Consider the following 25,733-nt stretch of genomic DNA (forward strand, 5'->3'; position numbering starts at 1 on the left):
GTTTTTAAAAAGTTGTAAAATAGACCAAAACCTGTATAAATTAGGTATCTTCGTAACCGTATGGACCTACAGAATAAAGATAAGGTTTCATTTTTACAGAAAAAGTGCACAGTGTAGAAACGGAAGCCCCCAAAAGTTACAACATGGCTTTTTTTTACAATCTGACCCACAAATATATATACGGTATATAAGTTTTGTTTTTGTTTCACCGTAGATTTTGTGGTAAAATTCCACGGGAATATTCCACTGCAGCAGAGTCCGATGGATTTTAGTGGGACTCTGCTGCACTGTGCCCACGGCGGAATTATCACACAGAAACATCCTCCGCGGAAATCACGATTCCGGCGTCCGCAGAAAGAATAGACATGTCTATTCTTTCTGCGCATTCCGCTCGGAAATGTATTGCAGTCTATGAGATGGTGCATTTTCCAGCGGTCTCATTACCTGCCAGAACAGTCACATGTGTGAAATGTTCGACTTGAATTTTCCAGTTGGACATTCCACCCATTATCAGCCTCCTGAATATATTCGGTATAGATTTGTACCACGTACCATCTGTACTATATTTGCACCATTTCTTCCTACTCCACTTAAAATATTTGGTTTAAAGGGGTACTCCGGCCCTAAGACATCTTATCCGCTATCCAAAGGATAGGGGATAATATGTCTTACCGTGGGGGTCCCCCCCGCAATCTTGCATTTGGCACCCACCTCTTTGAGCTGCACGCCCCGCTGCCAGCTCACAAACTGCCGGGTGCCGACCATGGGGCCGGAGTATCATGACATCACGACTCCGCCCCCATGTGATGACACCCCCGCCCCCGCTATGCAAGTCTATGGGAGGGGGCGTGACGCCCCCTCCCATAGACTTGCATAGCGGGGGCGGGGCGTGACGTCACACGGATGCAAAATTGCGGTGGTCCCCAGCGGCGGAACCCCCCGCGGTCAGACATCTTATCCCCTGTCCTTTGGATAGGGGATAAGATGTCTTAGGGCCGGAGTACCCCTTTAAACTAAACTTCTGAGAGACCATGCATTCTCTTCATCATATGCACGTGTCTCTTTGTGCCTTTTTATAAAGATGGATTTTACAGCATAAAATGGCGTGATGCTATTGAAAATCTTGGGGCCATTGTGAGTCGTTCTATAGCAGGCTGCCAATGTGCTTGGATCCTGATCATACAGAAGGCCCTTCAGGGCATTTCATGTGTCAATATGTCTAATAATAATGCTTTCCATTGTGTAAGAATTATTAGCGGGATGAAGCGCTCTTTATTTTTTTGTGGATGCACGGTGTAAACGCACAATGGGCAAATGCAAAATGACTGCAATTACGCCAGCATCTGTGTCCTATGTAAGACACATAATTATTGACATAATCCCATTAGAGGGCACTGGGCTCAGCCCGTGTGTCTGTAACTATTGATAAATTGGCATTTGCGCTGTATGGCCGATGGAGATCTAAAGCCAAATATCCGAATTTAACAAAAGGAGATTTAACCAGCTGCTGACTGCCCAAAGTAGATAGGCAGGTGCCGTTGTTAGCGGCAAAACAACACTGGCTTCACTTTGAGCACACCTCACTTTGGGGCGTTTAATTCAGAATACACTGAGCAAGTCTTAATATTAAAGGGGTATTCCAAGAAATTTTTTCATTTGACTATGCTACAGGGGCTGTGAAGTTAGTGTTGTTCATGATATAGTGTCTGTACCTGTGTTTGCTGGATGGTCTCACAATTCTTATGCGATCTTTACCTCGATGTTTTTTTTAACAGCATACAAAATTAATGTTGTCTCCAGTTTTCCCACGTTGCAGTGCGGCCTGAGACATTACATCACTAGTCAGGTGTTCAGAGGAAGCCTGTCTGCTTTGATGGGTGTAGCAACCGCTTGGTGGGGGGGGGGCGATCATGCTCCACACAGACCAACAGACCACAGGAACCACGCAGACCAACACCGGCCGCCCCTTGTTCAAAGCAGCACCGATCTGTTGAGGCCTGAACTTCACAAGACATCTAAAGCAGGGACGTTACTGGAGGTGGAGCAGAGGTAACAGTCACACCTGGGCCTTGATGCCCGAAGTGCCCCAAAGACCTCTCTGCCACATAAGAAACCTCTTATAAATGGCACATAGCAGGTGTGGGCCCTGGTACAAATTTTGCACTTTGGCCCAGGAGCCTTAAGTTACACCTTTGCTCTAAAGATGTCCTGTGGTATCTGACACTAAGATGTTGACAGCAGATCCTTTAAAGGGGTACTCTGCCCCCAGACATTTTATCCCCTATCCAAAAGGGGGGACCCCCACGATCTCTGCTGCAGCACCCAAGACATCTGGGTGCCGCTTCGTGCCAGATGACTGGCGATGCGGGGCGGAAGCTTGTGATGTTGAGGTCACGCCCTGCTCATGATGTCACGGCCACGCCCCCTTAATGCAAGTCTATGGGAAGACTTACATTGAAGGGGCGTGGCCGTGATGTCACAAAGGGGGCGTGGCCGAGACATCACAAGCCTCCGGTGCTGCACCCGACGCTCGGTGCAGCAGGGAGATCGTGGGGGACCCCCACGATCAGACATCTTATCCCCTATGCTTTGGATAGGGGATAAGATGTCTAGGGGCAGAATACCCCTTTACGTTTTGTTAATTGTGCTGTGCGGCCTCCATGGATTGGACTCATTTTTACAGCACATCCCACAGATTGAGACCTGGGGAATATGGAGGCCAAGTCATCACCTTGACGTCTTGTTCCTCAAACCATTCCTCTAAAATTTCTACAAGGTGGCCGGGGAATTATTGGGCTGTACAACATTTAGGTAGGTGATATGTGACAGTAACATCCATGTGAAGCCAGGACTTCAGGTTCCCCAGCAGAACATTGGTGACATCCTCACATTGCCTCCACCGGCTTGTCTTCTTCTCATAATGAATCCTGGTTCCATGTCTTCTACAGGTAAGTGATACATACACACCTATTTGTCTACATGTTGTAAAAGAATATGTGATTAATCACACCCACCTTTTTCCATTTGACACTTTACAGAATAGATAACGTGCATAACTACAGCCATAGCAGCTCCTGGGGGTCCCATTGGCTGAGGGGGCCCACTTAGGTGTCAATATCAATGGAGGCATTTCTGCTATGACACCATACTATGTGAGTTTTCCTTTAGATCTGATACATGGCACAATTATCCGTCCTTTCGTCCTTTCATAAGTAAAAGTATATCAGCTGTTGTAGCCTTTCATAATTACATTTTTTGTCAAAAAGGGGGAAGCCCATTCCAAGGTGGTCTTATATATTCAAGTTTCACTCCTGGTGAAGAAAGTCATTTGTATAACTTTATCAACTACACATTCTGTTTCTTCCCATGGGGCAATGTAGGTCTCAGGATGACTAGATCAAGTAGGGTCTTTTTTCTGTCTCTCTCGTGAGCAGCAAACGCCTGTTGTACATCTACATCAACCAAAATCTGTCTGTGCAAGGAACTAGAAAACGGCTGGACTGACCAAAAATGTGTCATCCATACTGAGCATAAGAGATAAATGCATTTAGCAGAAGAACTTTTTTAGGTGAAGGAGTGAAGTAAGGGGTAAGTTCTCCTTAAAGGGGTACTCCGGCGCTTAGACATATTATCCCCTATCCAAAGGATAGGGGATAAGATGCCTGATCGCGGGGGTGCTGCCGCTGGGGACCCCCGTGATCTTGCACCCCAGTAAAAATCAGTCCCCGCGACCATAGGGCCGGCGGCGTGTTAAGTCACGCTCCGTCCCTCAATGCAAGTTTATTGGAGGGGGTGTCACGGCTGTCACGCCCCCTCCCATAGGCTTGCATTGAGGGGTGGAGCGTGACGTCACACGCCACCGGCCCTGTGGTCGCCAGTAATAAGACCCAGAGCGAACATACTCCGGTAACTGATTTTAACTGGAGTGCTGTATGCAAGATCACGGGGGTCCCCAGCGGCAGGACCCCCATGATCAGGCATCTTATCCCCTATACTTTGGATAGGGGATAAGATGTCTAAGCGCCGGAGTACCCCTTTAAATGGGGTTTTCTGACCCCTACAAATACTTCATAAAAATATAGGTGTACAATGGTGGAAGAGAAGTTTTGAAGCCATTAGAGATAACATAAGAACCTGAAATGTCCTCTATTTCCTCATAATACTGTATTAAGATATTTGTAAATGGGTTTAATAAACTAGACATCCCCTTTAAGAAGGGGTTTCTAGGCAAAATTTACTAAATAAATACATATGCTGGTGGGGGACGGCACTCAGTATCTCACCAGTTAGGTGTTTGCTAGAGCCACGAAATCTGCATATACACAGAGAATAGAGTCAGAAGCAGACAGCGCCATGCGTTGTATAGTGGCCATGCTAGGTCATTTAATTCAATTTATGGAGCTAAGCTGCGGTAACCCATCATGGCCACTACACAATGTATGGCGCTGTGCGCTTTCTGTTCTTTGTACATGTAGGATCATATTCTACCATAATGATAGACCATCAATGAGCTCAGCCCTCTAAACCTATTTAGGCTAAGTTTCCACTTTTTTTTTTTTCTTGTGTGTGTGTTTTTCCCCCCCAAAAAAACGCCAAAACAGCCCCATGGCATTTTTTCATTGAAAAATTGTGGTCAGATGTTAGCTACTTTGCGTTTTTCAGTTTGGCTTTTATCTTTTTTCTTTTTTTATTTATCCTTTTGCCATTTTTTCACTTTTTTGTTTGGGGTTTTTCAGCTCCTTGGAGGTTTTCAAAGTCGAAGCATGTTGAGCCTATGTTTAGTTTTTTTTCCCTGAAATTGGTCTATGGGAGTAAAAAAAAAAACGCTAAGAAAAACACCATGTGGGTCTTAACTTTGGCATTTTTGCAGGCGGTTTTTCTTTTTTGGATCCAAAAAAGTGATGGAGATGCCTTTTTAAAATCAAATGTCGTAGGGTACCATTAAAAAAACATAAAAAAAAAAAAAAAGATACAGTAGTGATGGAAAAAATTGTATTTAACGAAATTTATTATAACAAAATTTTAATAAATGTTTAACTCCTTAAGGAGGTAGGGCGTACCTGTACGCCCTACGCCCGGTGTTTAAAACGGGGTCACGCCGTGACCCCGCATCACACCGGGTCGGTCCCGGCTGCTAATCAGAGCCGGGACCCTGGGCTAACAGCGCGCGGCATCGATCGTTGGGCCGCGCGCTGTTAACCCTTCAGATGCGGCGATCAAAGTTGACCGCCGTGTCTGAAAATGAAAGTAAACGCTTTGCGGCAGCTCAGTTGGGCTGATTGGGACATCGCGATAAAATTGCTGTGTTCCAATCAGATGGGACGCAGGCGGAGGTCTCCTTACCTGACTCCGCGGCGTCCGATCGTCGATTGATTGCTCCAAGCCTGAGCTACAGGCTTGAGCAATCAAGCCCCTACCTGACTGATCCGTGCAAAGCTATGGCTTTGCAGGGATCAGCATAGGAGATCAGTGTGTGCAGTGTTATAGGTCCCTATGGGAGCTATAACACTGCAAAAAAAAAGTGAAAAAAAAAAAAGTTAAGGCCATTTAACCCCTTCCCTAATAAAAGATTGAATCACCCCCTTTTCCCATAAAAAAAAAAAAAAAAAACTGTGTAGATAAAAATAAAAACAAAACATGTGGTATCGCCGCGTGCGAAAATGTCCGAATTATAAAAATATATCGTTAATTAAATCGCACAATTGCGTGCGCGCAAAAAAATTCCAAAGTCCAAAATAGTGTATTTTTGGTCACTTTTTATATAATAAAAAAATGAATAAGAAAGCGACCAAAAAAGTCTGATCAATACAAAAATGGTACCGATAAAAACTTCAGAACACGGCGCAAAAAATTAGTCCTCATAGCTGCCCGTACGCGGAAAAATAAAAAAAAAGATATAGGGATTAGAAGATTAGAATTTTTAACATTTAAATTTTCCTGCATGTAGTTATGATTTGTTTCCGAAGTACGACAATATCCAACCTATATAAGTAGGGTCTCAACCGTATGGACCTACAGAATAAAGATAAGGTGTAATTTTTACCAAAAAATGCACTGCGTAGAAACTCAAGCCCCCAAAAGTTACAAAATGACTTTTTTTTCAATTTTGTCGCACAATGAATTTTTTTTTCGTTTCGCCGTGGATTTTTGGGTAAAATGACTAATTTCACTGCAAAGTAGAATTGGTGGCGCAAAAAATAAGCCATCATATGGAATTTTATGTGCAAAATTGAAAGCGTTATGATTTTTAGAAGGTGATGAGGAAAAAATGAAAATGCAAAAACGGAAAAACCCTTAAGGGGTTAAACATGGATCAATTTATGTGGGTGAGGCACTAAGAATGTAGCCGACAATAAAAAAGTAGTGTGTGTGTTTTTCACTTTTTTTTAGTTAGTACTACTACTCCCAGCATGGCACACACTGTTCCATGATGGGAGTAGTAGTACCTGTAATATTTGACAGATCGCCCTTGTCACTTCTGACACCCGTTGCGATCCTCCTGCATAATGTATAGATGCGGCGGCCGCTCTTCTATGGTCCCCTGCACTGACGTATATATACACCTATTCATATTTCCTGCAGAGAGCTGTGATTGCCCAGATGGTTCCAGCCAATCACAACTCTCTATGGGAAATAAGAATAGGTGTATATATACATAAGTGCAGGGGACCATAGAAGAGCGGCCGCTGCATCTATACATTATACAAGAGGATCGCAATGGTTGTCAGGAGTGAAACTCGCTGTGATCTGTCTATAAATGCAAGTAGTACAGCTCCCAGCATTGAGCAGAGTGTGCTCCATGTTGGGAGCAGTAGTAACTGCAGTTAAGGACAGATCCCAGCAGGTGTCACTCCTGACACTCGCTGCGATGATCCTTCATCCCTGAGATGCGGAATGGCTTTCTCCTGCGCTCACATCTCTGCACTATACTCCGGCCAGTGATATGAATAGAACATCACTCATTCATATTTCCCGCTGAGAGCGGGGATTGGCTACAACCATCCAGCCAATCCCCACTCTGGGCGGAAAATATGAATGAGTGATGTGAATTTCTATTCACATCACCGGCCGGAGTATAGTGCAGAGATGCGAGCGCTGTTTAGAGCCGCTCCGCATCTCTGCTATATTATGGACGATCGCATCGGGTGTCAGAAGTGACACCCGGGGTGGTCTATTAGTACAGGTACTACTACTCCCATCATGGAACAGAGTGTTCCATGCTGGTAGTAGTAGTACTAGCTAAAAAAAAAAAAAAAAAGGGAACACACACACACTACATTTTTATTATTGTCGGCTACATTTTTAGTGCCCTGCCCGCCCACATAAATTGATCCCTGTATAAAAAAAAGAATAAAAATTTTGTTATAAATAAGTTTAGTTAAATCACAAGCATCTTTTTTTTTTTGGTACCCAACAAATTTTGAAAAAACTTCAAAAAAGGGGCCAAAAATGCAATTTTCACTCAAAGGCAAAAAAAAGCCAGAAAAAAAAAACGGAAGAAAAAAACGCCGAACACAGGAAAAAATACTGTGGCGTATTTTTTTTCGGGCCACAAAAAAAAGAAGTCGAAACTTAGCCTTAGGGTACGTTCACACGCGCGGATTTACAGCGTATTTTATGCTGCAAATCCGCTGGTGAAGGTCCGCTCTATGCTGTCTTTACATGTGCCTGCTCGTAGCGGCAATACGCCGCTACCAGCAGACACACTGCGATGTGCGAGTCACAGTATACTCGCACATCGTGGGAACTCCATGCCTTGCCCTGAGCAGGGAGAGTGGCCACGATGTGCGAGTACGCCGTACACATCGCTGCACTGTGTCTGCTGGTAGCGGCATATTGTAACTCACGATTTAGAAGTGGCTCCTGAACTTTAGGCTTTGGCCTAGCTGAGATGAATTTGGATAGTACAGGACTTTGTGCTTTCTAAGAGAGTGCAGGAACAAGAGCGTGAATATAGAGACTATAACCCCTTATATACTAGGGGGCTGGACTAAAGTCCATTGGAAGCTGGTTGCCTGGGGTACCTGTGCCCTAGGAACTCTATGTATGTCATGTGACTGCAGGTCACATGACCAACACTCTATACACTTTGTACAACTTTGTGGTAGCCCTTGGGGGGGTGTATGGTGGTGGTGGTATGGTATCGGTATATGAGGGGTTAATATTAACCCTGTCACTCGTGACGCCAGGGTGAGGGGTGGTATTATTGAGGTATAGCTTCGGCCTATTGCCGCCCTTCCCAGAAACGCCAGGCGTATGCAGGTAATGACTGAGGGTCCACACTGGAGTTAAACTTGAACTGAAGTAAACTTTACTCTTGAACTTGCGGTACATTCAGAATACAGTTACAGTCTCTGCAATACACTTCTATAGACTTCAATGACTGACAGTTGCTGCGGACCTTGCGTCTGTTGCAGGTTAATAGAATCAAGGTAATTGGTGCATGGATCCGTCCAGATTTAGGGGTAGATTAGGTCTGGTGGTCCCGCAGAGTGTTTGGGGATTGATACATTCTATATTTGCTAAGGATCGGCCGTTGCTGCGAGGCTTGGGCCTAACTCACGGTTTTTAGCAGCGCAGGTCCTATAGAGAGATGTTGCTCGCTTGGCAACCCAGGAACAAAGAAAACTAAAATGGCTGCCGCGTCCCTTATATGGACAGGGGGCGGAGCCTAATTTGATAAGTCCAAGGTCAGCTGTCACTCACCGTCACACAGGCTTCTGGGTGATCATCTGACTTCCTATCCAGGTCCTATACACATAATAAAACTAAAACAAGGCTAGAAATACCAAAGTGAGGCTTGGAACGCATCCAGAGTGAGGCTTGGAACGCACCACATGACCCGAAGGCCCTGCGACGCCATGGAAACAAGTAATTAACCATTTATTTACATATACTATCCTATTTACATTAATCTATGGATAAATTAGAGATTTATACACTAGAATGGAGGCGACTAGGGGTAGGCTGGCTAAGAGGGGTCCCTAAGTCCTAGGGACTCTGGCTATGGGGACCCATAAATAAATAAGTACCGTATAGAATGCGGTACTGGGACACCACAACTTTATACAAATGAACAGTCACATTAAATGAAAATAAAATACACATGGCATTTATACAATACACATAATATAACATAACCTAGGGGAAGCCCTGCAGGAGAGCCCTGTGGGGGCTTTAATGTGAGGGGACTTAAGGATGGTACAGAACTAGGTTCAGTCCCGGGACACCACACCTTTATTCCTGAACAACCCCATCAACGATCTGAAACTATTCAGTGACACCTAAAAGTAGCATGAAGAGGCTGTAAATATTATTGGACATTAAACATCTTTTTGCGAACCTTCATATGTTGACCAACAATCATTGACCCTTACATAAGCAGCCCTGGTGAATCTCACGCTCTTATCTGTGACCGCTCCATATATAGATTTTTGTTTTCAGAGCAAATTGAGCCCATGTCCTGCCAAAAGTGCACTTTCGGGTTTGAAATCATTATCGCTATCTGCGTCATTGGCACTTTTTATTTCTAACACAGACTTGTTGAATAATTTTAGCACATTTATGGAAGCAGAGGCTCGTGTTATACTTTAATATTGCATCTGATTTTTAGCTTCAGCGCCCATGGGGCATAAACACTTCAGCGATTCAAAGAGAGAAATAAAACTTAAAGCGAACCTGTGCAAAAAAAAAAAAAAAAGTTATGTTACTCAGTACCTAATCCTGATCATGTATATATCATTTTTATATGTTTAGGACCTATATATCCCTAACAAATAGCATTTATATGTTGCTCACTTGCTTTTTGTTCTTTCCTTCTGAGGGGGCGTGTCCATCTCTCTCCCTCACTGTGACTCATCTGCTCTGCCTGGGAGCAGCCTGGGCAGTCTGTAAATCACTGCACAGTAGTTTTTATGCATACATTTTCTATCTGTGAATTCGGGTAGAAAAACAGACATGGTGCACATCTACAATCTTGTATAATGATCTGATTGCTGCTCAGCATAATATCAAAAACTAACAGGTTGTTAGAATAAATTTTTGATCAAAAAGTACAAGCCCACTCGCAACGTCAAGGCCACCTATCCAGAGTGGGTCCCTAACGTCCTTAGCATAAAGTGGCGCAGCACCGGCCGGCGACCACCACCGCCGCGACACCAATGCCCACAGGGGGGGGGGGGAACGACCCACTGGCAGAGCAGCCCCAATGCCACTCAAACCAGTCCATGGGCCGCACCCCCCCGCAGACACGGCGCCACGGCAGCAACGGACGCCGCACAGCACCACACCATTTTCTATCTGTTCCTAGTAAAGCTAGATGCCAATCAACACAGCTGTCACTATGTGTGTCATTCAGCTTTCACACACTCCTGAATGTCTGATTAGCTTCTTTGTCATTCAGGAGTCAGTAAGTGTTGGCTGTTCAAACATGCTGGGAGTTGTAGTTTTGCAAGAGCTGGAGCTGCAGTGTTTATAAAGCACTGTGTTAGAGCAGTGTTGCCTTTAGCGGTTGCAAAACTGCAACTCCCAGCATGCCCACACCTCCCTTGTCTGTAGTTTTGCAGGAGCTGGAGGCACACAGCTGGAGAATGCACAGCTCTAAAATAGAGTTTTACAAAAGATTGTACCCCCAGCTGTTATAAAACTACATCATGGGAGTTGTAGTTTAGGAACAACTGAAGGCTGTAGTGGTGCAATGGTGATCTCCTATACTGGATACCAACTCCCTTTACAGCCAGTATCCAGTATGCTGCAAAATACAGAGTAGTCTGTCTGCATAAAGATAGATGACCCCTAGTGGCCGCTATTTTCCTTTTTTATTATTTAGTAAAAATGTTATTTTAATAAATGTATATTTAAAAAAGTAATCTTATCAGTAGTACTACAAAATATAAAAAATTATTCATAATGACAGTGCCTCTTTAAGTATATTGTTGTATTGGCGTATTTTCTTTCTGTCTTTGTGTTGCCTGTGTTACAAAGCCATCTCCATAGACTGAATACTTTGCCGCACATGTGAGAAAATTCTTCTTTTTTTTTTTTCAAGGGCTCGTCCTGGGGTGAAGTGACTCTTCAGATGCTTACATTATGAAATCATTCGGAAGTCTATTCTGGGAAAAGACCATGAAAAAGTGGACAGAGGGATGAATTGTTTGGTCGGTTCACAGAGTTATGTACATTCAACAAGTGTATTTTGTTTATGGATGTTAAATGGGAAACAATTAGTGTAGTGTAGTTATGTTGATGTGTGATCTAAAATATAAAAGGAGAACTTCAGCTTGTAAAAATGTATCTACTATCCTGTGGATAGGGGATAAGTTGCTGATTAAGGTGGGGCCCAACCGCTGGAACACCCTGTGATTTCCATAATGGGGCCTGACACTTCCTTGAGCGCTCCAGTCCCTGACTGTGACAGGACATCACTGAGGCCGGTGATTTACTAAGCAATACATCCCCACTACCAACCCCTTCAGAATGTGGAGTCTGCAGCGCTCAGGGAGGAGAGTCAGGCCCTGCTCTGGAGATCACAAGGGTCCCACCGGTCGGACCCCCTGAGATCAGTAACCAAGCTGAAGTAGGTTTAGTTGAGTCAGCCATTTTATAGCATCCAGCTGTGTGATAATAACCTTTTTAAAATTTACTGGAGTGGGTAGGTTTTGGTCACGGTGGGGAGATGGCAGTAGTCCATGTTGGGGCAGTCTTTTTGGGGTGACGTGAGGACAGGGTTATGAAAAAACTGATGGCGAGAGGGAAGTGAGTTAAAGGTTCTGAACCTGGGTTGGTTATCAATGGGCTTAGAGGACCTCCTTTTGGGTTGTAATACTACTGGTGTTTACTTTTGGGGGATCTCGCATGGGAAGAGGTCAAGTTCTGACTTATATTTTTTTTTTTCGTTTTTTTGCTATGCAATGTCTGTATTGTATATAATGTTATGTAATAAAAATGGCTGCTGTGGCCAATTAAATCCACTCCAGTAAGTATGTCTTTATTACACTTAAGGACTTGACTGCACCCTTGTCATGTAACTCGTGGCCTAAAATTTCATCTGTTATCTAGGATTCTGTGCCTGGAGGTTTTTTTATTTTATTATTTTATTACAGTACAAGGATTTTCCCAGGATCCTGAACTAGTTTCTCAAACACCGGAATCTCCTCTTATAGATGGACAATTTTTCCCAGAGTTAACTGGGGCTTGTGTCTTGCAGTCCCGTTTCCCGCCTGTTCTATTGAGCCTAGTTGTATAGTTGTATGTGGATCTAAACAAACAGATCAGATAGGAAAAATCCATTTTTGTCAATTCTTTTTTTTCCCTTAAAGGAGAACTCCGAAATAGGAAAATGATCGTCCATACTGCCGGCAGTAAAAAAAAATAAAATAAACAGGTACATACCTTCCTTCGCTCCCCCGGTGCCTCCGGTAACCGGCTCCGGCCTCCGCCGCGATCCTCTTCCTGGTTGCCGGCGAGTCATACTGCACTCAGCGAAGCGAAGTCCCGACTCGGCCGGCGATAGACAGAGCGGCAGTGTGAGAACGCTTCAAGACACACAATTCTTCACTACACCTGCACCTGCTGCCGGGGCCGAAAACGTCACACTGCCGCTTATTCAGAAAGAAGAAGTACAGTGCCGCCTAAAATAGACAAATCACCAGGTCCAGATGACATTCACCCGTGTTCTAAGGGAAAGTAAAGTAATAGACCCCTATATCTAATATTTAAGGACTCTACAGTGTCAGGGTCTGTTCCCCACGACTGGCACATAGAAAATGCTGTGCCAATATTTAAAAAGGGGTCAAAAGTTGACCCCGGGAATTATAGACCTATTGGTTTAACCTCCATTGTATGTAAATTGTTTGAGAGATGCTATTTTGGAGTATCTTAATATAAAAAAAATTAAAAAATAAATAAAAAGTATGACTCCGTATCAGCATGGCTTTATGAGGGATCCGTCCTGTCACCTGATCAGCTTTTATGAGGAGGTGAGCTCCAGACTGGACCAGGGGGAAATCGCTGGATGTCGTATATCTGGATTTTTCTAAAGCATTTGATACGGTGCCACATAAAAGGTTGGTGCATAAATTGAGAAGGATGGGGCTGGGGGACAATGGGGGAGATTTATCAAAACCTGTGGAGAGGAAGAGTGGTGCAGTTGCCCATAGCAACCAATCAGATTGCTTCTTTCATTTTCCACAGGCCTCTTTACAGGTTATGGATACTAGATTTATATGGACAGAACGATAATCCAAGGATTTCTTGTAATGCCCTATTTGGAAGGAATTTGGGGTGACGGGGTGGTGCTGGTGATAGTGTAGGGTATATTGGTGTTAACCCTTAATTGTCGTGACGCCAGGGTGAGGTTTCCTCAATGTAATAGTCCTACCGCCATAGTAACGGAATGTCCACAGCAGATTTTATGAAGCAAACTTGAAGTAACTTTACTGCATATTTTATGCAACGGCATGGAACATATAAGGGTAAAGCCTACAGGAGAGCCCTATTGTCATGGGAGGGGCTCTGGCTGAGGGGACTTTAGACAGAGGAACAGGACCAAGTCCTGTTCCGGGATACCACAAATTGTTACCCCTAATATAAGGTTTCTCTTCCTCTGGATCAACTCAGTAGGAACACAATAGGGATACAGGTTTAACTTGATGGACTCTGGTCTTTTTTCAACTTTATGAACTATGTTACTTTGTTACAATGTTACTATGTTCTAGAGCAGGGGTTCTCAACCGGTTGTGCAGGGGTACACTGATGCGCTGACAAATACCAGCAATGGATTGGCCAGTATTTGTCAGTGGAGAGCGGGGAATGGCCGCTCCGGCCGCGCCTACTTTATGGGAGCTGCGTGGTTGCCACGCAGACGTGTGACGTCCCGCAAAGGTGCCGCACATCACAGAAGGAGGTCACTCATCAGTGTGGCCCGCCAAACGGGACTCCGGGAAGGGGACTAGCTGTTTACCCGAACAGGCTGGGTGAAAAAAAAAGTTAAAACTAAGTGTATGGGAGGGAGGGATGTTATTGTATGTATTTTGTGTGTGCATATATTAGCCCGGGGGGGGGGGGGGGGGGGGCGGGGAAGAGAAATAATGGCATAAGGGCATCAAGATGATGGGGGGGGGGGAGAGGGATAATGGCAAAAGGGGATCAAGGGGAGGGGGGGGGGGGGGGGAATTATTATTATTCCCTCTCCCTCTGATCCCATTTTGCCTTTATCTGATGATGGAAAAAGGGGATCAGATGGAGAGGGGGGGGGGAATAATAACACAAGGGCATTAAGATTGAGGGGGGTGATTATTAAACACCCCCTCCCATCTTAATCCTCTTGTGCCGTTATTCCCCCTACCTCTGATCCCCTTTTGCCATGTCAGATAATAATGGCAAAAGGGGATTAAGTATCGAATTAGAATAAAGGTAAGTACACGCCATTATGAAAATAAGTAATTTTATTACTTATTTTGTCCGTGGGTACCCGTGGACATACTTTCACCCTTTGGGGGTACAGTCGTGAAAAAAGGTTGAGAACCACTGTTCTGGAGCCTTCCGTGTATTGTATATATATGGGCAGTGTAAGTGCACACCATCTTAGCGCCTGTAGCAAGTATATAGAGGCATTACACAGTGCACTTACAGTATAATCACATCCTGTCTGCACCTGTGTTTCATGGTGCTCTCACCATTCTACTTTGATTTTTGCCCCAAAGTTTATTTTTTAAAGCATACAAACCTTTGGCTGCCTGGGCATGCTGGGAGTTGTAGTTATATAACAGCTGGTGGCACCCTGGGTGGGAAACACTGACACACAATCATCTGTAATATACACCTATGGCCCCTTTAAGGGAAGAAAGTGATGTTAATAAAACCGTGTGCTAGTATTATATAAAAAAAAAAAAAACAATAGTCTTCCACTCTCATGCAGTCCTATGCAAGTCATCCTAGCGAGGTTTTTACTGTACATAGTCGCCAAGGGGTTAATGCCCACTCTCTCCCCCTCCTGGGATGCAGAAGCTGCGCTTGGACACACCCTTCTGACGTCATGACAGCTAGCCACGCCCACACGTGCCTTGGTCCTTTTAAACCTGAGCTGCTTATTCGCAAAGGGGATTTTAAACGTAGAGAGAATGGAAAGTTGTGTACAAGGCAATGGGCAGAGCTGCTGCTAGCTGAGAGCCTGGCATAACAACTGGCAGGGGGCAACAAGACTGGCACAGCTGGGAGAATAAGGAGGAAAAAGGGCACTCAAGAGTTAACTGGGACTCCTCCAGGGGGAATATCAAGAGTCCTGAAGGTGCCTCACTGGAGACTGAGGTAAGGAAGTCAGTATTTCCCATCCAAGGTGCCTCCAGCTGTTGCAAAACTACAACTCCCAGCATGCCATGATAGCCTTTGGCTGCCTGGTGTATGCTGGGAGTTGTAGTCTTGCTACAGCTGGAGGCACTCTGGTTGACAAACAGTGCTGTAAGTCCTCACCTGTTTAACTTTTACAATATCTGGCTGTGGTGGAACTACAAATCTCAGCATGCCATAATGTGGCTGAGAATATTCAATTCTATAAGCGGTTCTGCAGACTCTTTATTGATGCACATTGTACACTTTTCATTGAAGTATATATAATTATTTATGTTATTATTGGGGCAGTTTAAGTGCAATACATTGTGTGTGATTAATATTTTTATATAATATATATATATATATATATATATATATATATATATATATATATATATAGATATATATATATACATACATACATACATATACACACTCAGTTTCCTATGTTTCCCCCCTCCTCCCTTGTGTCTCAGATCAGCTTGTATGTAACCTCTGAGGAAATTGCCTCATGTTTACTTTTGTTACCACCTGGGTTCTGCACTACAGCTCAGGGCTACAAGGGGTTAATCACATTTTTCCAATATATGAGCATTGACCTACTGTCTAATGTCAGTGTATATCCAGCTTTTGCAAAACTACTACTTCCAGCATGCCCGGACAGCCTTCGGCTGTCCGGGCATGCTGGAAGTAGTAGTTTTGCAACAGCTGGAGGCTCCCTGGTTGGGGTACACTGGTATAGGGGTGACCAGTGGACATTGTCAGAACATGAACCCCCGGAAATGCGCCATTTCCATAGACTGAAATGCCTTTCCCAGCGGATTCCGCAGAAAGAATTGACACGTCTGGAATCGGAATTTCCGCGTCAGATGTTTCCGTCATGGAAATTCCAAGCAAAATTATTCCACCGTATTTCGCTCAGGAATTCCGTCGTGTGAACTTAGGGGTCACGGTCTGTGCAGGTACATTAAAGGAAGCATTGATGCAAATGTAGTTTTTTTTATTCTTTTATGCATATATACGCATAGACAGTCCCATATGGGGATCCAGTTCTATAATTGCTGTGATCGGCCAGAAGTTGGTTAAATGTATTTAAAAAAAAAAAAAAAAAAAATACGTATATAACCCTCAAACTAGAATTTGATTAAAAATGAGATATTCATGTGTCAATACTGACACCTTTATAATATTTGCGATATAGGTCAAAATTGATAATTTTTTCAATGGTCAACATGGTAATAATGTTTCCCTAAAATCAATCATAACAAATTATAATAAAGGAAGATAATGCCGCTTTTAGGCTAGGTACACATGGCGGAAAAACTAGCTGAATGTTTGCCCAACATAGCGCCGGCTGGAACATGTTGGCACTAGAACCGCAAGCGGATTTTGCTGAAAAAAATGTTCAATCTTTCCGCGGACGCTGGAATCAGAAATTTTTTTGCCCAATTCTACTCGGATATTCTGTCATGTGAACAGGAGCCTTATAGATCCTATGGCTGAACAGATCCTGATCCTCACAATAAGTTCAATGGGCGCTGTATACATTTTCATATGCATTGAGCTCCACCTACTGGTTGCCGCAGGCAGGCAGAAGTTTATTATGTAACGGGTACGTTCACACGTACAGTATCCTGCGCATATTTGGTGCGCAAATTTTGAACCTGCAGATTTGATGCAGGTTCAAAATCTACTCATTAAATATGTGCAGGATACTGTACGCGTGAATGTACCCTAAGGCAGTGTTTTCCAGTTAGGATTCCTCCAGCTGTTGCTAAACTACCACTCTCAGGATGCCCATGCAGCCTTTGGCTGTCCGAAAATGCTGGGAGTTGTAGTTTGAGGCACTCTGGTTGGAAAACACTGATGTAAGGGAATGTTCCCATCAGTTAAAGGGGTACTCCGGTGGAAAAACTTTTTTTTAAATCAACTTTTGCCAGAAAGTTAAAACAGATTTGAAAATTACTTCTATTAAAAAATCTTAATCCTTCCAGTAATTATTAGCTGCTGAATACTACAGAGGAAATTCTTTTCTTTTTGGAACACAGTGCTCTTTGCTGACATCTCTGTCCATTTTAGGAATTGTCCAGAGCAGGAGAAAAGAAGATGGATAGGGGATAAGATGTCTTAGCGCCGGAGTACCCCTTTAATCTCCAGAGCAGTGTTTTCCAAACAGGGTGCCTCTAGGAAGAAGACTGACCCCAATCAGAGAAGTGGTCACCTGAAAGTGTCTAATTGTTATTTTGTTTATTTTTACTTGCATTGTGTCTGACACTGAAGTAACTCGCATGGTCTACAGAGTGATAGTAAATGGTAGCATTTTTGTTTGTGAAACTCCTAGAATACCCTTACCATTGTTATGGTCATACTGGTATGTATTGATCTCTGGTATGGTTAGTTCTGGTACTGTATTTCTATACTGTGCTTTGTTCTGGTGCTTTATGGACCGTGCATGGTTCTGGTGCATTAAGCTTGATTCTGATGCTGTATTTGTAGTTATGTGGCAGAATGCTGGGAGATTTACTTCCTTTACATTATGTACAAACGTTATAGACTGCATGCGTCCATGGTACTGAAGAATGTAATGTACTGTGAGGAGAGAACGTGGGGCGCTCAGATCCCGACCAGTCAAGACTTGACATGTCTGACTTTTTTCCATTAATTTATTTTAATTTCATTAACACTTTAAATGTTGGCATGTAGAGTATGCACATAAGGAGGTCCTTGCACATGCCCCTCTGGTGTTGCCTCTTGTTTGCCTGTGCTTTATCTCAGCGCAGTTGTATTTCACTCTTACGGCTGCTCAGTTAATTCCTGCAGGTGATTAGCAGACAAGCATTACAGCCTCTATATGGTGGCGGTAGAACTAGCCTTACGTCTAGTCCGTTGCTAGGTAAGCAGTTAATATGTAGGTTTATCTTTAAGTCCTTGTTTACACTAGGATCAGCTGTGGTCAAAGGACTAGATATGTGCATCAATGCATTACCAATAAGGACATGTTGCTACAGTGGTCGCATACACTCTTCCCCACACTGGCTAATTAATTCCCGGCATCTTTGTTTTCTTTATGCTACTCCTAGGACAACGATAGGGAATGTGATTTTTACCAGCTCTTTGGGCTTATTAACATTATGTTTAATAGTATTGTAAATAGTTCCATAAAATTAATTAAAAAAAATATATGTATACACACACATATACACAAACACACACATATACACAAACACACACAAACACACGCACGTTAGCGCTGTGACTAGTGATTGGCTGGAGGTAAACTATCTTTCCCAGACATGATGATTGTCACCAAACCTTTAAAGTTAGTGTGGTGTCCCGGTACCGTATTGCATACCGCACCTAGTGTAGAGGTCCCCAAAGTCAGAGTAACTACATTCGGGTAGGGTCCCTCAGGTGGGACAGCCCCCAGTCACCTCTCCTTAAGTCTAATTCTTTAATGTTAATACATGTATATGTGGCATCCCGGTACCGGATTGCATCCGTTACCTTGTGGTGAGGTCCCCAAAGTCAGAGTCCCTAGGTATCGGTGGGGTCCTCATCTATAGTTAGCCCCTTGTCACCCCTTAAATAGTTAAAATTAGTCAAATTCTAAGTGTATCTATGTATATAATGTATACTTACCTGGTTGTAGAGTAGCAGGACCTGCGGGTCACGTGATGCGTTCCAAAACTCTATGGACCTTTTGGAGGAAGTCAGGTGATCGCCCACCATGCATTGTAACGGTGAGTGACAGCTTACTCGGACCAATCTAAAACGGCCCTGCCCATATAAGTGAGCGGCGGCCATGAAGCTCTCTCTTTCCTCGTGGGCTGCTGATGGAGGAGGATCTGCACAGCTGTCGTCAGCAGTGACTAGGCCTAAGCCTTGCGGCAACGGCCATCTTACAGAACTGAGTTATTTCAATCCCTCTTAAAGGGGTACTCCGGTGAAAAACTTTTTATTTTTTTTATCAACTGGTGCCAGAAAGTTAAACAGATTTGTAAATTACTTCTATTAAAAAATCTTATTCCTTCCTGTCCTTATTAGCTGCTGAATACTACAGCGGAAATTCTTTTCTTTTTGAAACACCGAGCTCTCTGCTGAATCACGAGCACAGTGATCTCTGCTGACATCATGAGCACAGTGCTCTCTGCTGACATCTCTGTCCATTTTAGGAACTGCCAGCGTCCTAAAATGGACAGAGATGTCAGCAGAGAGCACTGTGCTCATGATGTCAGCAGACAGCTCTATGTTTCAAAAAGAAAAGAATTTCCGCTGTAGTATTCAGCAGCTAATAAGGACAGGAAGGATTAAGATTTTTTAATAGAAGTAATTTACAAATCTGTTTAACTTTCTGGCACCAGTTGATTTAAAAGAAAAAAAAAAAAAAGTTTTTCACCGGAGTACCCCTTTAAGTCTGCAAGATCACCGGACCTAAACAGACCCCTAAATCCGGAGGGATCTCTGCATCATCCCTAATTCTAATAACCTCTTGGACAAGCTAATGGTCCGCGGCATCTGTCAATCACTGCCGTACTTCATAGAGACTGTATTACTAAGACTGTTGCTGTTAATTGGATGTACCGCAAATACCTCAGTAACGTTTATACAAGTTCAAGTTCATCCCTATTGTAGACCTTCATTCATTTAATCATGCACCTATCGTTTCTGGGAAGGGTGGCGATAGGCCGAAGATTTACCTCAGCGTATTAACCCTCACCCTGGCGTCACGAGGGACAGGGGCTAAATTAACCCCTCATCTACTGAAGCAACACCCCAACTACACTACACCCCCCCCCCCCCAAGGCCTACCACATATATATTTAATAATTATATATCTAATGTAATGTATAGTACTTACCTTGTTTAGCGTCGCAGGACCTTCGGTCATGTGACCATGTTAATAGCATCTATGGTATGTTGGAGGACATTGGAGGTCCTTGGGTCACGTGTTGCCCACAATCCTTTGTAATGGTGATTGACACAAGTATTGGACCAATTAGCACTAGTCCAGCCCCTGCCCATATAAGGGAGCTGTAGCCAATTATCACTCTCATGGGTTGCTGCTCTCGTGGATGACGGACTAGCAGGACGGATCTGCGCAACTTGCAAAGACACGCTAGGCCGGAAAAACCTACCGGCCTCAGCAGAACTAAAACCGTGAGTTCTAAATTACCCCCGCTAAAGCTAGCGTGACTACTGGACCACAACTAATCCCCTAAATACAGTGGAACAGCGCATAATACTTAAAGACTCTAAATTGCTAAAGTCCCAACCTTTGTCAATCTCCAAAGAAAGCAGTTGTATGCATAGACTGTTCCGTTATTGAAGCTTGCAGAAAATCTTCAGTAAAATTTATACCTGTTTCAGAAAACTCTCCGGTTGTGGACATTCTATTATCTACCTCCCTATCGCTCTTTGGAAGGGTGGCGGTAGGACAAGCATAACTGAGGAGTCCACACCCTGGCGTCATGAATAGCAAGGGTTAACAAGCAGCCTTTAGTAACCGCACAGCTACACTCCCAATACCCTACACCCCCCAGGCTATCACATTAGCTTTTTAATTTCTCAGCAAAGTGTCAAGGAGGTGAGGCTGAGCTGCTCAAGTGCCCCAGCCTGGCACACCTCCTCGCTTACACACCCACCTCTCAGCCCCTTCTTAATTGACATACAGGGCTCGGTCAGTCAAGAAGGAGCTGGGCGGTGAGAGCAAGTATGAAGGCTTGCCAGGCTGTGGCACTTGTGCAGCCCAGCTCCGCCTCCTTGACACTTCGCTGATTAAAAAGGTGATTTTATAAGTTTGGCAACTACTATCAGCTCCAGGAAAGGGACATTTTGTTGAATAACTGATAGAGAATAAAAGCCGTATCTGCATCAAATAAAAATCACAAATCCCTTTGATGGTCTATTCACATGTACACTATTCTGTACAGATTTGATGCGCAGGATTTTCTGCTACAGATTTCAATGTAAATTAGATGACTAAACACAGATTCAAATCCTGCGCATCAAATCTGCGCAGAATACTGTACATGTGAATAGACTCTTAAACAGTAAATTCAGACATATTTTTACAAAAGAAAATTGTCAGATTTATGACAGTAGCTTTATGTAATAAATCTGCTGCCTCCGTAGACTGTATAGTCCAACTTTACACTATTTAGTCCAAGTTTAGACAAATTATTAGTTGGTTTTCTTTTGGCAAAAAAATAGTGCGCTAAAATTCTGGTGCATTTCTTTTGCACATGGCGCCACACTTTAAGCCACACCCCCTTTTTTGCCCACAACATGCCGCTTTTCCTATAAGCCATGCCTCTTGTCCAGCAAGGCTTATTTTGTGCCCTTTAAATATGAAATGTCTTGTTTGCCGTGCGCCAAATCAGGGCCAGTGTTTTCAGTTTCCACAGTCGTACCTTTTTGAAGGCCTTTCAGGAGATACCATGGACTCCCACCATCGCTCTCTTGTTCTGTAGTATTGGAGGGCCTTTTTGCTTTTAATAGTAGACTATACAGCTTTTTGCCTTATTTATGTGTCAGATAAATTGTGGAGCAGCAATTAATGATTATTACTTTTTATGTCTTCCAGTCCATAAGTAAGGAAAAATACCCATGTTTAATATATACCGTATTTTTCGCCGTGTAAGACGCACTTTTTCTTCCCCAAAACTGGGGGGAAAAGTCGATGCGTCTTATACGGTGAATACACCCCTATCGCGGCGGTCCCTGCGGCCATCAAAGGCAGGGACCCGCGACTAATACAGGACATCACCGATCGTAGTGATGCCCTGTATTAACCCTTCAGATGCGGCGATCAAAGCTGACCGCCGCGTCTGAAGGGAAAGTGACACTAATCCGGCTGTTCAGTCAGGCTGTTCGGGACCGCCGCGATTTCACCGCGGCGGTCCCGAACAGCCCGACTGAATAGCCGGGTTAGTGCTTACAGGACACCGGGAGGGACCTTACCTGCCTCCTCGGTGTCTTCTCCGTTCAAGGATCCCCTGTATGGCCGGCGCTCTCCTTCCTCATCGTCGCGTACGTGCGTCGGCATGCGTAACGACGTGATGGCGGCGACGGAGAGCGAGGATACCCGGCCGGCAGCAGAGACGTTCCGGAGCGACGGGGACACGGCGACAGCGATGGAGTGAAATCCAGGGCAGCGGTGACAGGTCCGGAGCGGCGGGGACACGTGAGTATTACCTCCTATGCAGCGATCTTCAATCTGCGGACCTCCAGATGTTGCAAAACTACAACTCCTAGCATGCCCGGACAGCCAACGGCTGTCCGGACATGCTGGGAGTTTTAGTTTTGCAACATCTGGAGGTCCGCAGATTGAAGACCACTATTGGGTTCAAAATCTTTATTTTTTTTTAGATTTTGCACCTATAAATTGGGTGAGTCTTATACGCCGGTGGGTCCTATAGGACGAAAAATACGGTATATATCTTGACATTGATCCAGCAGAGTGCCAATGCGGGCATAGTATAAGGCAGTGCTTCCCAACCAGGGTGCCTCCAGCTGTTGCAAAGCTACAACTCCCTGCATGCCCAGACAGCCTTCGACTGTCCAGGCATGCTGGGAGTTGTAGTTTTACAACAGCTGGAGACACCCTGGTTGGGGAAACACTGGTATAAGGTAAGAAGCCTCTCAGATGGCATCAGTACAGTCAGTTTAGGTTTGTCAGGCTTGTACTCCAGGTTACCCTTCAGCTAATGCTGCCCTTTGCACTAGACTACATCTTACTGTCATCTTTACATGAGAACATATGACCCTGAGGTCATGTAAATCCTACTTACTAGCCACAAACCATATATAAAACCCACAAATAAAATCAGATTTGATTTGCAGTCTTAGATATACACATACAGCGGGTGTACAGGCAGGCTAACAAGCAATAGCTCCCAATTTCTCAAAAATAAGACCCCCCCCCCCCCCCCCAATAAAAAAAAGTTAAAAAAAAAAAAGTGTGTGTATATATTTATATAATATATTTATTTTCAAGTCTTCATGTATAATATAAAAAGATATATCCTTGTAAAGAAACTTGCAGTGCTCAAGTAGAAATCATCCACATCTCCTCCTTTGCCTTGCTGCAACGTTTCAGTGGCGGACCCCCTTAAAAGGGGTACTCCGGTGGAAATTTTTTTATTTATTTTTATTCTTTTTAAAATCAACTGGTGCCAGAAAGTTAAACAGATTTGTAAATTACTTCTATTAAAAAATCTTAATCCTTCTAGTACTTATTAGCTGCTGAATACTACAGAGGAAATTATTTTCTTTTTGGAACACAGAGCTCTCTGCTGACATCACGAGCACAGTGCTCTCTGCCGACATCTCTGTCCATTTTAAGAACTGTCCAGAGAAGGAGAAAATCCCCATAGCAAACATATGCTGCTCTGGACAGTTCCTAAAAAGGACAGATGTCAGCAGAGAGCACTGTGTTCCAAAAAGTAAGAATTTCCTCTGTAGTATTCAGCAGCTAATAAGTACTGGAAGGATTAAGATTTTGAATTGAAGAGCTGAGGAGTTTGTCTGTTTGATCCAGAAGGAGGCCTGAGGCCTTGTCCTGCAACCACGCTTCTACTGCAAGTTAACCCCTGCACCTGTAGTGAAAGTCAAAGCTGCAAGGTAGGACCTAAACCAGTGGGGAATCTAGTCCAGTCCAAGCAAGTAAGTCAAGCCAAGTCTATTAACAAGCCTGGCTGCCTCAGTCACGTCAATTATAACTATAAGTCCCAGCAAGCCAATAAGCTTCCAGAAGTTCACCCTGCATCTCCTTGGTGCTGAACTGAGCTGTATAAACTGTAACACCTTGTCTGCCTCAGTACAAAGCCATTGTTCCGTAACCTTGCATCGGAGTGATTATTTGCCCCGTGCCTGGCCCAGGAATCATCGGCTATACCTCGGGTGGTGAATTAGGTAAACCATGCCCTGGCGTCACAATCACAAAGGGTTAACAACATCTGCCCTTCTATACCTGTTATACTATACCTGCCCTTCTATTTGTTTTTTCATTGACCTTTTTTGGACCAGAAAACAGCCACATTTTTACCAATTGTTTCCTATTGAATTACATGGAAAAAAAGTTCTTAGTTACCCCTCCACCCAAACTACATTTTACTGCTGTAAGGCTAGGTTCACACTACAAAATTCACAAGTTGTGTCCAGTATTGCAGCAGCAGTATCCAGTATTGCTGGTAATGGGATTCCGCTGCACAGTGCACACAGAATTTTAGCAGAGGATATTACGCTGCCGAAATTCTGCCGCAAAAAGTGATCCTGCTCATTCTTTACGCTGTAATCCCGCTGCAGACATTGCCACCTATGGGGACAGCAATGTCCACGCGGTCCTTTTACCAGCTGATTAAGGGTATGTTCACACTACATAACTTTGTCGGAATCTCCGCTCGCAGAATTCCGCCAGCAGAGATACAATCTGACGGCCGCTGCTGAGATACTTTGGCAGTAGAAACACACAGCACACTGCAGTCACGCAATTCACTGCGCAGAATTCTGCTCTAATTACTCAGTGTGAACACACACTAATTCGGAGCGGGCCACACTTGGTATCTCCATCTGGATTTTGTTCGGCTTGAAATCCTGTAGTGTTCACCTAGCCTAATTGTTATGTCTGTAAAATAAAGTGCCAGGAATTTTGTTTAGGCCATTTATGTGCCAAAATACAGCTTTATTTTGTCATGTCATTTTGGGACATAAACATGAAAAAAAAAACAAAAAAAAAAAAACAAACAGCCTTTTACAAAAAAAAAAGTGTGTGTGTGTATATATATATATATATATATATATATATATATATATATATAGCTTTTGCTGTTCAAAAACAAGTCTAAAAAAAAAAAGGGGGCCAAATGCAAAAAAATTACTTTATATGGAACAGGAGGGGACTGACTAGTATGTCTTGAAAGCTCGGTTCACATTAGCACTGGTTTCTATTGGGTTTCCAATGTCTTCTAAAAAGTTAGAAGATCAGCAGCGCTATTGTTACCATTGAAAAAAATAAAAAATAAAAGTTATATTATAAAAACCCATAGCAAGCACAACTACCTAATACACACTGCTGTGGCAAATAAAGTATACAAAAAAAAAAAAAGGTTGCAGCAGCATTCTTGCTAAAAAAAATGCAGGCTTAGTGCCCTTTTTGATCAAAATGTGTCCCCCATCCACCACGCGGAGGTGGCCACACTTCAGATGGGAACCCAAAACGCTCATTCCACTCACCTATAGCCTCTGATTGGGTGTTATATATATCTATATATTAAATTGTAACAGGATTAGCTCACAGGATTGCCATCTCCTCTGCACTTTTGCCACACAAATACAGTCCACTCCAGCAAGTATGGTACAAGTGGCCACAACCAGTTTTGTTTCGTCCAAAAACAGAAAAACAGTTT

The 25,733-nt window shown here is 43.7% G+C and overlaps 1 protein-coding gene across 1 annotated transcript in view; it reads left to right on the forward strand.

Annotated features, from left to right (window-relative positions):
- Positions 1–15,075: 15,075 nt before the first annotated feature.
- Positions 15,076–25,733, forward strand: part of RAB3B (RAB3B, member RAS oncogene family) — an 82,447-nt gene continuing 71,789 nt past the window's right edge. The window contains exon 1 of the mRNA XM_056532251.1: positions 15,076–15,306. The gene's annotated coding sequence lies outside the window, so the exon portion shown is untranslated. The remainder of the gene's footprint in view (positions 15,307–25,733) is intronic.

Source organism: Hyla sarda, chromosome 7 (genome assembly GCF_029499605.1).
Source record: "Hyla sarda isolate aHylSar1 chromosome 7, aHylSar1.hap1, whole genome shotgun sequence".
Taxonomy (NCBI): domain Eukaryota; kingdom Metazoa; phylum Chordata; class Amphibia; order Anura; family Hylidae; genus Hyla; species Hyla sarda.